The sequence below is a fragment of the Castor canadensis genome, chromosome 8 (genome assembly GCF_047511655.1).
Source record: "Castor canadensis chromosome 8, mCasCan1.hap1v2, whole genome shotgun sequence".
NCBI classification, from domain to species: domain Eukaryota; kingdom Metazoa; phylum Chordata; class Mammalia; order Rodentia; family Castoridae; genus Castor; species Castor canadensis.
In genome coordinates, this window is record NC_133393.1 from 94,441,538 (window position 1) to 94,459,525 (window position 17,988).

Consider the following 17,988-nt stretch of genomic DNA (forward strand, 5'->3'; position numbering starts at 1 on the left):
TAAGTAAGTGAATATGTTCCTTATTTGTTAAATAAAATAATTATATACTTATAGTAAATACACATAATATGCAGAATATTTTCATTTTATCTTCAAGATAAGTCTAAAACATTGTTATTAAAATAAATTTAATTAAAATTAAATAATCATTTTAAATATTTTATTCACTGAGAAAATCATTAACTTGTTTCTTATATATAAAAAAGAATAATGAGTTGTTGCCTTAGTCTTATAATTTTCATTTTTACCATTTAATGGAATTAAAATCGTCTATTTGTGTTTTCAGGTTGTAGTCCTGTCTAATGTATGAAACATGGAAGAAGGAAAAAAGTGCACATTTCATATGGCAGTTTCAACAAAAAAGGTAATTAATGTCCAATTAATGCATTAATTGGACACAAAATAAGAATTAGTGATTTCATTCACCATCTCTCTGTGCTGTGACTTAGTATAAGATTTCCTAACATCTGTTCGTTGTAAGAGAATTTGCAAATAGCTAGACTCACAAATATTTATTAAAACAATGTGAAGAAGATAGCTCAAATAAAATTGCCAGAGGTTGTAGAGATATTTTAGAATTTTATCAATGAGGATGATATTGATTATAATGAATCATATCTTTAATGTTCTTTAATTCTCTTTTTCTCTAAGTAGCTGTAAAAGAGGAGGAGGAGAGGAGATGAGATAGAGTAATGAACCACACAGTGATCACAGAGATTGTCCTCCTAGGCCTTTCTGATGATCCTGACCTTCAGATTGTGATTTTTCTATTTTTATTTGTCACATATATGTTAAGTTATCACTGGAAACCTGACTATCATCACCCTGACCTTGGTGGATTCCCATCTACAGATGCCTATGTATTCCTTCCTCCAAAATTTCTCTTTCTTAGAAATCTCATTTATAACGGTGTGCATCCCCAGGCTTCTGAGGGCTATTATCACCAGGGATAGGACAATTTCCTATAACAATTGTGCAGCCCAACTCTTTTTCTTTATCTTCATGGGAGTGACTGAATTTTACATTCTAACTGCCATGTCCTATGACCGCTATGTTGCCATCTGCAAGCCTCATGAGCAGGAAACTCTGCACTCTGCTTGTGCTGTGTGCCTGGTTGGGTGGATTTCTGACCATATTCCCACTACTGATGCTTCTGCTCCAGCTGTATTACTGTTCTTCCAATGTCACAGATCACTTTGCATGTGACTATTTTCCCCTCTTGCAACTGTCTTGCTCAGATACACGGCTCCTAGAAGTAATTGGTTTTTACTTTGCTCTGGTTACTCTGATGTTCACTTTAGCATTAATGATTTTATCTTACATATATATTATCAGGACAATTTTGAGAATTCCATCTGCCAATCAGAGAAAAAAAGCTTTCTCCACCTGTTCCTCTCACATGATTGTCATCTCCCTCTCTTATGGAAGCTGCATATTCATGTATGCTAACCCCTCTGCAAAAGAAAAGGCATCATTGACCAAAGGGGTAACTATTCTCCACACCTCTGTGGCCCCCATGCTGAACACTTTTATTTATACCTTGAGGAACCAGCAAGTGAAACAAGCCTTCAAATATGTGATCCACAGAGTAGTATTTTCTGCAAATAAATGAAGTAAAATTTTGGTGAAAAATAAGAGCCAGTGTAAAAAGGAGTTAAGCAAACTCTTAAAATTTCTAAATATCTGTATTAAGTATCCTTGTTCTCTTACAGTTTCTTTATGTCAGAATATAATTTTGTATTTTTCTGGTCCATTTCTTCTTTTTTCATTCTCAAGTAGATCCAACACATTATTTACTGATTATTTAGAAAATGTATTTCCCCTACATAATTTTCTTGAAATGATATGAATTTATTTAAGACATGCTCAATGATGTGATATACTTAGGTAATTGCACTTCAAATGTAAAGCTTCAAACTTTGTGTAATTTCTTTTACATTTTCAATCATAATATTGACAATTTCGTACCATTTTTAGACTATACATGTTCTGTATCTTTGTTTATTAAATTCAATACCACATGTAATATGTTCTATTGTGTTTCATCTTAAATGGAGAGCTTTGTGAATTTTAAGGTGTATCTCTTATTTTCTCAATAAATCAAGTGAGTTCCTCATTCAAAATCAAAAATAAATTTAGGATGCATTGTAATTATTTTAGTCATATGGGCAGCAATTCAATAATTGACCTTTTGGCTTGAAATGTCATTTACTGATTCATGGTTATATTGAAGGAGAATTTCAACTTCATTCAATAATCAGTCTTTTGACTTAAAATATCACTTACTGATTAATAGTTGTATTGCAAAACAATTTCAACTTCAAATGTTTATTAGTCTTTTATTTCTCCCAATTAATGTTGAAAATTAATTGGAAAGCTTTAAGTTTCACACATTTTATTTCTAAATTTATAACATAATGTAACTTTCAAACTGAAATACAAAAATGCTTCTAATACTTACAAAAGTGTTTTGTAGAGATTTTATTTCTCTACAATTTCTCTAAAATTTCAGAAAAGTTTTAGTCTTTGTACCTCAACTATCTGCAGAGATCTGGAAATAAAACATCCTAATCCAAGAAAATACATCTGTTTGAGGAATTTAATCTTAATGAATATTTGTGATGCTTAAGATTAACATGTGACTTTAATTTAGATATTTTCAAGTATCATATACGTATTACTTTCATTTGTAATTCAAAAATGTGTCTGATGAAGAAATGACAGTGTTGGAAAGGATTTGTTCTTGTCTTCATGCACATCTAAATGAGAGAGAAAAAATTTAAGAATAATTGATCATAATATAATTTTATGTGTTATTATCTGTAGATATTGCAGTTTCATCAATATATTGAGATCTGAATGATAATAGGATTGCTTACATCATTAATTATTTATAAAATTATACCAAAAAGGAAGATTGTTACTTTTCTTATACCAATCTATCAGCCATGAGAGAGATAACAGGTTAAAAAATATAGTATCACGAAGTCTCAGAGGGTAATTACAGCTTCCTTTTCTAAAAAAAATGTTTTTATTAGTATATGATAGTTATACAAGGTGTTTCATTGTGACCTGTATACATATAAACCCCAGTTTAGTTTATCCCCCCCATTAATCTTCCTCTTCTCCCACTCCCCTTCTTGAAATGTCCTCAACTGGTTTCAATGTTCCATATTCACAATATAGAAAATACCTCAACCATATTCACCCTCCTTAACCCTCTCATTTACCCTCCTTCCCTCACTAACATGACCTACATTACATTCCTATTCTTCATTGTTTTAGTGTCTTTTCATTATTCAATGGGGGTTTTGCCTTAGTATTTTACCTGTAACTGTATTGCACTTCAGTCAGTCAAATCCTATTACTCTTCCTTTCCCTTTCTTCCTATCTTGTATTGTTCAACAATTTTCAGTGTGTTTCATTGTGTTTTGTTCCTACACAGATATGATATATTTCAATTTACTCACTCCCTATCATTCTTTTCTTCTTTTTCCCCTCCCTTAGTCTCTTCGTCTCTTCTAATAGTTCCAGTTTGGAAAAAAAAAATATATATATATATGATAATGTTTATATTTGTATGTTGGATCTATCTTCCACATGTGAGAGAAAACATGTGACCTAAGTCTTTCTAGCTTATTTCACTTAACATGGTGGTCTCCAGTTCCATTCATTTATCTGTAAATGACAAAATTTCATTTCTTTATGGTTGATAATATTCCACTGTATATGTATGACAAATGTGACAGGGCATTCATCAGTTACAAGACATCTGGGTTGTTTCCATAGCTGGGCTATTATGAATAATGCTGCAAAAATCATAGGTACACAAGTGTCTTTATTGTATCCTGACTTACCTTCCTTCAGATATATGCTTAGGGGTGGTATTTCTGGATCAAATGGTAGTTCTAACTTTAGTTTTTGAGATGCTTCCATCCTGATTTCCATAATGATTGTACTAATTTATATTCCCACCAATAATGTGTAAGGGTTACTTTTTCCCTTATATCCTTGCCAACACTTGTTTGTACTCCCACCCAGCACAACAATAAAGGAAAAAAGAAAAAGAAAAGAAAGAATAAAAAGACAGTGGAGCACAAAATTGGCAAAAATTTTAAAAATGTAAAAATGTCACATGTATTACTAAGCAATATCCTTAATTACCTCTCTGCACAATCTTATGTCATATGTAGCAAAAATTGACTTAGCAATGCTGTCATACAAATAATGTGACTGGTTTTTTGCTTTTAACCTGAACTGAGATGTCAAAACAAAGATATCATACTGATCATAATTCTGAAAACCTGTTCCGTAAGTATAATATTTGGTCTATATGACTCTAGCAAAAAGAAAGAAAATATTCATTATCTTTATATATAAATATTAATACTCAATTTTATGGGTTTATGTTCAGATTATGAGCAATATGACATGTTTCCCTTTGGCTAAATATGTGGAGTACTATCTAATTTTTGAGTTCTGAGACTTAATCTTCAACTTACTCTCCATAAGCTTTTAGGAAAATTAGAAACATTAGCTTTCTGAGATTAATAATAAAATTTTAATATGATTTTCTTATTTTGATTAATTCTTGGGAAATCAAAATCAAAACCATAGTGATATATCACCTCACTCCAGTAAGAATGGCTACTGTGAAAAAGACTAAAGATAGCAAGTGTTGGTCAGGCTCTGGAAGGAAGGGAACTCTTGCACACCGATTACAGGAATAAAATTAGTATAGTCACTATGAAAAACAGTATGCAGCTTTCTCAAAAAATTAAAAATACAACTTCCATATGATTCAGCAATCCTATTAGAAGGAATAAAACCAGTATGCTGAAGAGACATTCACACTCCCATGTTTATTGCAATACTATTCATAAAAGCCAAGAAATGGAAATAATCTTAGTGCCAACTGACAAATGAATAAAGATAAATGTGGTTTATATACACAATGGAATATTATCCAGCCACAGAAAAGAATGACATCTCACCATGTGCAACAACATGGTTGGAACTGGAGAGGATTTTGTTAAGTGAAATAATCCAGACATAGAAAGACCAGTACAGTGTGATCTCATTCATATGTGGAATCTAAAAATGTTGACTTCATAGAAATTGAGAGTAGAATGGTGGTTGCCAGAGTGAGGCTGAGGAGATAAGGAAGGAAAATGTTGATCAGTGGGTACTAAGTCACAGTTAGATAAAAGCAGTAAGTTCTGTGTGCTCTTGCACAGCAGAGTGACTGTAGACAGAAGCAATGTACTGTATATTGCAAAAAATCAGAAGAAAAGTTTGTGAATGTTTTCACCTTAAAGGAATGATAACTGTTTAATGAGAAATGCTTAGCCTGATTTAAATGTTACATATGTATATAAATATCAAAATATCACATGGGATGTTTTGATTATTATTACAATGTACTATTTGTTTTTATGTTTAAGTTAAAAATAAATTTAATTTTAAAGTTAAACTGCATGGAAAGTATATCCTTAATCTGGGAAAGTTTATGTCTCCTCTGTTTCTGAACGACCTCTTTCCTGGATGCAGTATTCTTGGTTAGTGGGTTTTTTTTTCTTTAGTGCTTTCAGTATATACTCCTAGTCTTTCCAGCTTATAAGAGATCCACTAAGAAGTTTGCTGCTAGGTTTGTTGAAATTTCATTCCATGTCATTTACTCTTGCTGCTTTCAGGATCCTCTCTTTGTCTTTCATGTTTGATAGTTTGATTGCAATATGTCCAGAGGTAATCTTTTGAATTGAACTTGATTGGAGATTTTTGTCCTTCCTATCACTGCATATTTATATCTTTCTTCATGTTTGTAAAGTTTTCTGTTATCATTTCTTTGAATAAGCCTTCTACCAATTCTCTTTCTCTACGCCTTCTTTTGATGCTATCTTATACTTTCTGTGAGCTGTTTTCATTTATTTTTCTTTTTTCTTCACTGATTATGTATTTTCAAAGAATTAATCTGCATTCTCACAGGGTTTTTTTTTTTTTTTGGTGGTTGTAAGGTTTGAACTCAGGGCTTTGCACTTGCGACACAGGCACTCTACCACTGGAGCCTCACCTTCAGCTCCCAGATTATTTCTTTATCAGTTCTGCTACAGATCAATTCTGCTATAGATGTTATTTTGTTTTGCATTTTGTCTATTGTTCTTTTCAAGATTTATTTGATTTTTCATTATTTCAATCTCTGTTTAATTTCTGATACTTGTCTGAGTTGTTCTTTGTATTCTTGAAATTCACTGAGCTTCCTTAAAATAGCTATTTCAAGTTCTTTTCAAGTTATCCATATATCTCCATGTCTAGAACCAGTCATTGGGACTCTATTTTTATCCATTTGGTGTCATAATATTTCCCTGTCTGTTCTTAATTCTTGTGGTCATACATTAACATCTTCTTGTTCAATTAGATATTTCTTCCAGCCTTTTTCTATCTTTGGCTGAGAACATCTTACAAACAATAAGCCTGTCTAGAGATTCTGAGTAGACCTCTTGGTGAGATCTATATTCCCATAAATATTGTAGCCATTGCATTGCTATTGGGCAACCTAAGCCTAGGATTATTATAGCTGGCACAGCATAGACTGGAATCCAGTGGCACCCAAGGCTGCCTGAGCACCAGAATGTAATTCTGTAGCCAAAGAAGCTGATGCAGTATTGGGAAACCTGAAGCCCACACTTGCTGTGGTCTTCCTTCAAAGGAGTGTCTAAAACCCAAGGCCCCTGCAGTGAGCCAATAGTGTTGTGGACCAAAACTTGAGTCCTTCTAGAAGGAGCTATGGATTCCTATGTGCCAGGGCCAGTCTAAAGACTCACTCCATGGGTACAATCTGGAGTCAAGGGCTGTGAGGTATTCACAATGTTGACACTTGTGTGTGTGTGTGTGTTATGATCCTGAAATTGGGATCCAAGGCCAACCAATCCCTATACTCACTTCTTTCTCCTTTCCCGTGTGACTGAGATCTCTCTCTTCACTGAGCTGTCTGGGATTGGGACAGAGATAACATGGGTAATGTAAAACTGTCCACCCTCTTCAATGTGTTTCTCATTATTACCATACTATAACCAGGTTCTGTGATCTCAGGTGCTTGTCTTGGCTATTTTGAAGTTAATTTCATGTGTGAATGGTTATTCAAATTGATGTTTTTGTAGAGGAATGATTCCTAGAAGGTCCTAGTAAAACCTCCTGCTGTGCCATCCACAAGATCTCCCACTACTTTTAGAAAAGTGTGAAACCTGGTAGCTGAACTATGATCCATGGGCTTAAAATAGTCAAGCATCCTTAGAGTACCTTGAATATAATTTGATGCATTATTAAAAAATAAGTATCCTATCAGCTTATGGACATGAGTCCAACATAGATGAATCAGGCTAAATTAAAAATGAAATATTAATAGCTCTGGGTAAAATCTAAAGGTAATAGAAATTAGAAATAAAAGTAGAAAAATAAAATGATAATTTTGTTTATTTAAGATAGCTTTACAGGGAGTTTACTTGTGACATATCCATGTATATATGAACCTGAATTGGTTCATCTCCTCAATTTTTCTTTTCTTTTAACTACGTGTAGACACATGCAGAAGGTGGCAGCATGCAGTTCAGAAGGTACACTCTTACCCCAACTCTACCACTCTGGCACCCTGATTTTAAACAACCTGTGTTCTTTAAGGCATTCAGCCTATGGTATTTTGCCTACAGCTGAAACTGAATAAAACACCTGTTTCTATGAATAACACCATTTCTAGTTTTGGTCAACATTTCAGTGTTTGTATTTGAACTACAGATTTTATCACTTTGTAAATCTTCCAGAATATACTACCTCTTCCATTATATTACATTCTCCTTGTATTTCAGAAATACAATCTTCCCTGTCTCTGAGTTGTATAACTAGCAAATTGAGTTAAAATATTACATGTGATGTAGTACTCATGAATACCATAAGGGAAAACTCTGAAATGACATAATTATATGTCCTTTTTGTATTGTCATAATTGTAATTATTTTGCATTGCTCCTTGACCCATATCTCAAAAATGTGGGGGATTTTTATTTGTTCTTAAAATCATGTTTATATAACATTAAAATAGATTACCACATCAACTGTAAGATTGTTATAACAGGAAATAGTTCATCATTAGGTAGCATCAATACTTTAACATTAATTGTCCCAAGACCAAGTTGGGTTAAATACAGTCAACCAAAAGCTAAGAAGTTAAATTCTGTACTTGGGAGGCAGAGCTTGGTAGGATCACAGTTCAAGGCCAGCCCACACAAATAGTTCTCAAGACCCCATCTCTAAAATAACCAGAAAAAATGGACTGGAGGTGTGGCTCAAGTAGTAGAGTGCCTGCTTTGCAAGCACAAAGCCCTGAGATCAAACTTTAGATTCACAAAAAAGAAGTCAATTTCTCAAAATAGAATAGCAATATATTTCCTTTGTTTGAGGAGAAACATATTGATGAAAATAATATACAATTTTTTTAAGACAATGTTAGAAAAACACGTCTTTTATATTCACCCTTTTTTTTCCTAAAGAGAAAAATCAGTAAAGACTACACTGTTCACAAATACACATAAGATGGAGATAAGGTACTGAATTAACATCTCTCTTCCTCAAACTTTTATAGGAATGTAACTTGCTTTACAAAGTTTTTGAGGTCTGTTTAGATAAAAAAAATGTGATAAGTAAAATATGTTGTCAATGCCTGGTAATCAATATATCTCAAAAATGATTGCTAAACTGAAACTAGATTCATTTTTAATCACCCTGTACTAGTATCAACTCAAAATGGATCAAGCACCTTAATATCAGACTCCAAACTCTAAAGTTGGTACAGGAAAGAGTAAGAAATACTTTGGAAGTAATAGGTACAGGAAGGACTTCCTCAATGGAACCCCAGCAGCTCAGCAACTAAGAGAAAGTATAGACAAATGGGACTTCATGAAACTAAAAACTTCTACTCAATAAAATTAATGCTCTCTAATCTGAAGAGACCACCCACAGAGTGGGAGAAAATATTTGCCAGCTACACATCAGACAAAGGTCTGATAACCAGAATATACAGGGAACTCAAAAAACTAAACTTTCCCAAAATTAATGAACCAATAAAGAAATGGGCAAGTGAACTAAATAGAACTTTCTCAAAAGAAGAAATTCAAATGGCCAAAACCACATGAAAAAATGCTTACCATCTCTACCCATAAAGGAAATGCAAATCAAAACCACACTCGGATTCCACCTCATCCCTGTTAGAATAGCCATCATTAGAAGTACCACCAATAACAGGTGTTGGTGAGGATGTGGGGAAAAAGGAACCCTTGTACACTGCTGGTGGGAATGCAAACTAGTACAACCACTCTGGAAAAAAATCTGGAGGCTTTTTAAAAATCTAAACATAGATCTGCCATATGATCCAGCAATACCACTCTTGGTAATATTCCCAAAAGACTGTGACACAGGTTACTCCAGAGGCACTTGCCCACCCATGTTTACTGCAGCACTATTCACAATAGCTAAGTTATGGAAACAGCCATGATGCCCCACTACTGATGAATGGATTAAGAAAATGTGGTATTTATACACAATGGAATTTTACACAGTCATAAAGAAGAATGAAATCATTCTCAAATAAATGGATGGAACTGGAGAACATCATCCCAAGCGAGGTTAGCCAGTCCCAAAAGACCAAAATCTTATGTTCTACCTCATATGCAGACTTTAGATCAAGGGTAAACACAACAAGGAGACTGGACTTTGATCACATGATAAGGCAAATGCACACAAGGGAGGTAGAGGATAGGTAAGAAACCACAAAAACAAGAAAGCATTTTATGTCCTCAATGCAAAGGAACTAATGCAGAAACTTTAAAGCAACAGAGGCCAATAGGACAAGGGGACCAGGAACTAGAGAAAAGGTTAGTTTGAGAAGAATCAATTTAGAATGTAACACATATGTACAGGGAAGCAATGCTAGGAATCTCCCTGAATAGCTATCCTTATCTCAACTAGCAAAAAATCCTTGGTCCTCCTTATTAATATTTATACTCTCTCTTCAACAAAATTATAGATAAGGGCAAAACAGTTTCTGCCTGGAAGCAGGAGGTTGTGGGGGGAGAAAAAGGGGGCAGGGAGAAAGGGAGGGGGTAGGGGAAGGGGGGAGAAATGACCTAAACATTGTATGTACATATGAATAAAAGAAATAAAATTTTAAAAGAAGAAAAAAATGATTGCTATAGGTATTATTGTTAAATAGTGTATAGAGGAAAATAGAAAAATAATCACTTTTTAGATTTTATATACATATTATAGACATCCAATATATATCAAATAACACAATGAAAGCCATGAAAAACTGTTAAAAAAAAGAGGGGAGAAGAGGGAGGATGGCTAATAAAGAGTAACATAAATGAGATGGATTTAATCAAGGTACATTATATGCATGTTGAAAATATAATACAATGCCTTTACGCAATTAATTTATGTCAACAAAATTTTTTAAAAAAAAAATCTTCCAAAAACTTAAAAATAAAAATGTATACCTATCTGAGTTAAAGAAATGTGACACTTACTATTCAAATAAAGATATTTATTTCTTTTATAAAAACAAGGACAGGGGAAATTTTTTCTTCAGTAGTAAATATTTTTCACTATTTCTACTTAAATAAATGAATCAGTAATTCTGATATCTGTTTTAATGTGTATCCATTACATATTTAACACTGATCAATATGATTATATCATCCTCTGCTTTCAGCAGGAGCTTGTTCACTTTTCTCTACTTTCATCTTTCCCACTTCAGACACTCATATCTTTAAATTCTGCCAGTGATCAGCATCTGTCGATTTAAATGCATACCAACATTATGCCCTTATTTATACCTAAAATTAAAATAAACAGAATAATTTTAAGTTTAACATAAGTTAAAAATATGCCATATCAGATTTCTGAACATTTATTTTCTTGGTTCATAACTATTCCTGCAATGAGAAGATGTCATATGTACAACTGTAAGCAACAACTTCATGAAAATAAATGATACAGTGCAGTGAATGGAAGTAGTCAAAGGAAATCAATGAAACTTTTAGCGAATTTGCTATAACAGTAATGGATGGCATGGAAGAATTCCCTAAATGCAAAGGATTGATGGAGGGATAAAAGTCCTCATAGAATTTTAACACTGCCCATTTCAGAAGACACTTATGTCATTTCAGAAAAACAAACCAACATCTCATTGTGGTATAGCAAAGAAGATTGTCCTTGGATCCCAAAATTCAAGGAACACAAAGTATGCTAATTCTCTTGAATACAGGTCCAGAATTTCTGGAAGAAAAATATGGACTCCTACCATTATAGAAGAATCAAATTTAATACACTTATTATCACACATGTTGCTTATATATTTGCTTCACACCAATTATTTGGTATACTCTCTTTTTTAGAGACTTATTTTTAAAGCAGCTTTAGGTTCACAGCAAAACTGAGAGAAAGGTAAATAAATTTCCCATATATAACCTGCCCCATATTATCACCATCCTCCACCAGACAACTGATGAATCTATATGGACACATCGTGATTACCCAAAGTCTGTAGTTTATAACAGGGTTCATTCTTGATATTATCTAAGCACAGAATGTTTGGATAAACATCTAATGACAGGTATCCATCAATAAATTATCATAGGACCATTTTCACTCACCTAAAAAGCTTCATGTTCTGCCTGTTCATCTTTACCTCTTCCCTAATCCCTAATACTCATCTTTTTCATCCTTTTACTTCTCCATAGTTTTGCCTTTTCTAGAATGTCACGCAGTTGGAATCATATACTGTGCATCCTTTACACATTGACTTCTTTCACTAAGCAATATGAATTTAAGATTCTTCCATGTCTTTTCATGGCTAGATAGCTCATTTCTTTTTAATGCTGAATAATATTCCATTTTCTAGATATACCTGGTTTGTTGAATCATCACTACCAAAAGACATGTTGCTTGCTTCCCAATTTTGGCAACCATGAATAAAGTTGCTGTAAATATTCATGTATAGGATATTGCTTGGGCATAAATTTTCATCTCATTTGGGCAAATATTAAAAAACACGATTGCTGGATCTATAGAATGATTATGCTTAGTTTTAAAAAACCACCAAAAGTTTTCCAAAGTTGCCCACCTGCATGGGTATGCTGTGTGAATCTGACTAAGGGTGTCAAGTGTCGGGGAATGAGAAATGAGACACACACAGACATACAGACATAAAAAAGAAAAGTAGGACCTGGAGGGCTACTCCCAATTTCTTGGTGGGAAAACACAAGCACCTACTTGAGCCAGAATATTCATTTTATAGGTCAGTACAAGGAAAAGACTCAAGTAAAAATCAAGCTTCAACAATTCTTTGATACAAGGTAAAAGGAATGAGGTTTGGTGGACAAATTTTCCTAAAGCTATAGAAGCTAATTACAACACATCAGTTCTGAAATCATCAAGGCACACAGGATACCTTATCTAAAGTATTGATTAATCTGACATCAGGGAGTCTCCAAATAGTTCTGGTACTTTATCTAGTTTTGCATTGGGTGCTGGTATGCTGATACAGCTTGTTGTTCTCTTCAAGGAGATATGGGAACAAAGGTCAAGACACCAGGTGCTGGGAAGAATAAGAGTAGAAGAGACCCTGCAAGCTCCTACCATGGAGAAACTGTATAAGCTCCATTACTTCCCAGTCCAGGGTTCATGCCTGGTCCCCAACACAAAGTGGTTGTACCATTTTTGCATTCCTACCAGAAATGAATGAGAGCTCCTGCTGCTCCATATCCTTGCCAGCATTTGGTATTGTCTAATAATGACCATCAAGCATATGTATAGTGTTATCTCCTTGTTGTTTTAATTTGCAATTCCCTAAGGACATATAATGTGGAATATCTTCTCATATGGTTGTTTACAATTTACACATCTCCTTTTTTCTCCTTTTAAATTAGTTTGTATTAATGGTACAAAGCAGTGATTTTGTATACTTTCTTACCAATATTAATAAAAGACCAAAATCAATGATTCCTTTCTATCTTTTAATGACACATCTCCTTAGCACCATTCATTTACTTAATCAGTTCCCCTGAGGTAACAAGAAAGATGCAGATAAAAGAAATCCAATTCTATGGGCATGATACATAGAAGGAACATTCCTTACTTTCTATTTTTCAAATCAGCATTTGTAGGGAAATGTGATATTCTCAAAACAAAGGGAAAACATTACTTAGATTTTGTGAATGTATAAACGTAGGATTGCAAAATATTTATCTAAAAAGTTTGTGTGAATGCAAAGAAAAATGTTTTAGTGGGTAATTTATATTATATGGAAAGAGTCAAATGGAAGAGTACTTTAGTCAGCATAAGCTTACGAGTGTTTATACACGGATCTTATGGGAGAAAGGAAAAGCAAGACTTAAATGTAATATGAAAAAATGAGCCAATAGTTTTATAATAACAAGAATCAAGGATATTATGAGTCAAATATTTCCTGCCTGAACAAAAGAAATACAATTTTAAAAACCATTAAAAAGTTAAATCATCACTCTTCATTTGACAGTAAAAAGGAAATCAAGTAAATTGCTGAACCAATCTGCCAACTTTAAAATTTTGTGAATATTTTAAAAAGCCAGATGGTAGAATTTCAGACTTAATTATCACAAGGACCAGGATGTAAATTTGTTTCTTTTTAATATAATACATGTTATTCCTTTTTATTTAAGCACTTTAAAATTATATTTGCCCATATGGCTGAATTTACAGTCCTTCTAATACTACAAATTAAACAGTTATTACTAAGAAGTTATTACTGAAATCCCAATGCAGGAACACAGCAATAAGTCCTGGAACTTTCCCCCAAGTTTAAACATTATTTTGTGATGAACAAGAATTTAAAAGTGCATTTTCTATTGCTTTAAAGAATCTCTACTTCCCAGTAAATATTATTTTGACCATTAACTTGTTCATTTGCTGTAGAAATATTATAAAAAATGTTAATTGTGCATTTTGTGAATTTAAATGTTTCTGGTCAATGATTTGCTTTGGCAAAAACTTTCCCCATCTCATCCTTCCAGCCTTTTTATTAGGAAATAAAACAAATTAATGGGGCAGGGAGGAAAACAGTGTTACCAAGACCTGAAGCAAGAAATTTAGGAAAGAATGTCAGTACTTTTCATGAATAAATATTCAGTTTCTAAAGTAAGATGATTATTATGGTGAATGGTTGTTCAACCTGTGAAAATTTCCTGAACAACATGGACTGAGTTTCTCAAAATATAATATCTGAAGGTAAGGGTAAATAATCTTTGTAAGTTTTCAAACTCAAAATTTAGATTATTCTATATTCTAGATCTCATTTTTTAATATTGTGGAAAGGTAAAAATCAATTATAGTGTTTGTATACTTTATAGAGTTGCTAAATATTTTTAAGAATAACTATAAGCTTAATTTTAAAGAAACATTGAAGGAAGATACATTTTATGTTCTAAGGGGGTGAAAAAAATGATGAAAAACCACACAATACCCACTGAGTTCATTCTTCTAGGGCTGTCAGATGATCCGGAGCTTCAGATTGTGATTTTTCTCTTTTTAATTATCACATATATATTAAGTGTCACTGGAAATTTAACCATCATCACTCTCACCTTGGTGGACTCCCATCTACAGACCCCCATGTATTTCTTCCTCAGGAACTTCTCCATATTAGAAATAACCTTTACAACTGTCTATATCCCTAGATTTCTGGGCACAATTTTTACCAGAGATAAAACTATTTCTTACAATAACTGCACAGCTCAGTTGTTTTTCTTCATTTACATGGGTATAACAGAATTTTACCTTCTAACTGCCATGTCCTATGATCATTATGTGGCCATCTGCAAACCTCTGCATTATATAACTATCATAAACAAGAGAGTCTGCATACTACTTGTGTTTTGTGCTTGGCTGGCAGGGTTCTTAAACATCTTCCCACCAGTTATTCTCTTTCTTCAATTAGATTACTGTCGCTCAAATGTCATTGATCACTTTGCTTGTGATTATTTACCCCTTTTGCAGTTGTCCTGCTCAGACACGTGGCTCCTAGAAGGTATTGGTTTTTATTCTGCAATAGTGATTCTGCTTTTCACTTTAGCATTAATAATTCTTTCCTACATGCTCATCATTAGGACAATTTTGAAACTTCCTTCTGCCAGTCAGAGGAAAAAAAGCATTTTCTACATGCTCCTCTCACACGATTGTCATTTCTATCTCTTATGGAAGCTGCATATTCATGTATGCTAATCCCTCTGCAAAAGAAAAAGCATCATTGACCAAAGGAGTAGCTATTCTCAATACTTCTGTTGCTCCTATGATGAATCCATTTATATACACCCTGAGGAACCAGCAAGTGAAGCAAGCCTTTAAGGACACCATCCAAAAGTTGATGCTTTTCTCAGATAAATGAAAGCACTAGTGATGTTAAAAGGAATACAGCCTTTCTTTCTCAAATTTATTGGAAAGGGAGAAAGACAGCATTCTTTATAATCAGATTAGTATGATGGTACTTAAGGAAATTATACTTTTAGAGTAAGCAATGACTTTTTATGTTTAGGCACAGTTCTACATCTATGTTCATCTGCCTGTCTATCTATTGACTTATGCATCTGTCTGTCTTTCTATCTATGTATCAACTCTATGTTTGCTTATGTAGATATGTGTGTGTGTATTTTAAAACATCCTTGTATATGTTTTCTATCATGCATATGCTCTCAAAAATCATTATAGCTATTGGGTGATTTTTCTATTTCAGTATTAAAATTTTCCTCACATTGTACTTACTAAATTTGATAAAAGTGAATGTTGCTTCAAGTTTTCTGATATTTCATGTATTTCATTCAAGTGTATTTGGATGAAGTAGAAAATATGGTTTAATTATTATGATTTGGAATAGGAATGGTTTGCTTAGTAGAGACATAGATCATTTAGCTTGAGAGAAGAAAGGTCAAGATGGATGTGAACTTTGTAGTTAGTCATTCTTAATGTGTAATGGGAATAAATTTTATTAGGAAATCTGATTCTATTTAGCATTTCTGGAAAATCAAATAATTACAATCGGGGGTTTGGGATAAAATGCATAAGTATCCATTTAAATATGTTAAAATATTAGAAACATGTGTATCATATTTGTATTAACAATTCTTATGATAATAATGAGAAGAAGTAGTAAGAGGAGTAGAGCAGAAAATTTAAAAAAAGTTTTTCAGGTATTATTACATGGCAGACTTACTGTAATTGTTCTCTATGCATTGGCCCACTCAATTATTTTAATTACTGTAAGAAATATCTAAAATTACTATTTTCCACTGATTAAAGTTATTATTCTTTAGGTAAAGTTAAATTAAACTCCAAAATACAAAACATATCAATAAAATTTATTAAATTATGATAGACATGAGAGTTTAGCTTTCTGGAGAGCTCCATTTCAATCTCAGGGTCTACAAATGACTTTAGAGCTTTTGCTACAGGGAAGAGAACATCTCTTATAAGTGCATGCATTCCTGTGTGTATTGTACCTACTCTACTTTGTATTAGGTAAGTCATATGCAATATTTATTTTGTAATTCCCCTTAGAAAATAACTAGCATTATTTATAATTTCTAAGCAAGTGAACAGAGTGAAACCAAGGTTGAAAAGTCAGTGTTTCAGAGATTATAGTTTGCAGATTATGGGGTTTAAGTTCACTCTCTACATCAAAATCCACACTCATAGTTACAACATGATGACTTTCACTTGTAATAATTTATTAAATATTCATGTTAAGTAGCAAAAGTTTTAAAATATTTTCTTATGTATGGTTTACTCATTCAGATTCTGACAGGTTTTTGGCATATAGTGATGAGAAAGGATGATTTATTCCCAAATTTTCTAAAATTCTCCTGTGGACAATTAGGCCAAATAATGATATTATTGATGATGAGAGAATGCCAGTTTTTCTGACTTTTATCACATCAGTTATGATCAGTTTCATAATAATTGCTAAACACAGGCTCACTTTACCTCCAAAGTCATAAGCATATGATAAATTATAGATCTTGTCTTCCTTGGCTTTGTCACTTCAATTTTCACTCATTATCTTTCTTGGTTATCTTTTATATTATAAAGAATTGCTGGGAATAAGATTATGATGCTCTATAAACAGAGACTAAACTCTTCACAGTAACTCTCTGCCTACAACCTGAATCATGACTCATGAATTGATCTTCTACTCAGTTTGACTTGTTTATCAGTGCACACAAATAATTATTCCAAGTGTGTTTGAAAAAAATTATGTCAACTACCACCCCTACACTTCTAAATGTCAACTTGTTTCAGGTACTTATCATCCTACATCGAAGAAACACTGGGGTTAATTCTCTATTTAAATCCATGTACAAAACAAACAGGAAAATCATAACAATTAATATATATTGAACAATCTGAAATTATATCTTGTCAATAATAAAATGAGCAATTTTGCATACATTGTGTTGTCTTAACTCAATATTTATATGTGGATATTAACAGTTCTCTATAAAATAATAAGAAACTTCCAGATGCAAGCTCTTCTAAATTTTTATATGATTGTGAAAATTCACTCAGACAATATTTTTTAAAAATATTTATTAAAACAACTTGATTACAAGTGTGTGCTACCAATATGCATTAAAAAGATGATGCTATCTCCATGCTATAGGATTTCAAGAAACAGTGAAAAGCTAGATGTGTAGATATAGAGCTAATTTTTATAAAACCATGAACCAAGTTTTGTATCAGTGTGAAGAATGGACTGCTCACAAAATTTGCATTCTCTGGGAAGGACTCCCAGCAAATGTGAAAAATTTAATTAAATGGACATTCCAAAAAAAATTACTAAATAATACAGAGTTATAAAAGTGATGGATGAAATGTGTAGTGAATGATAAGATAATAAATAGAAAGCAGCATA

The 17,988-nt window shown here is 32.8% G+C and overlaps 2 pseudogenes; both read left to right on the top strand.

Annotated features, from left to right (window-relative positions):
* Positions 1-692: 692 nt before the first annotated feature.
* On the top strand, positions 693-1,612 carry LOC141425535 (olfactory receptor 6C3-like; annotated as a pseudogene).
* A 12,913-nt stretch (positions 1,613-14,525) lies between these two features.
* LOC109678906 (olfactory receptor 6C3-like) lies at positions 14,526-15,468 on the top strand (annotated as a pseudogene).
* Positions 15,469-17,988: the final 2,520 nt, after the last annotated feature.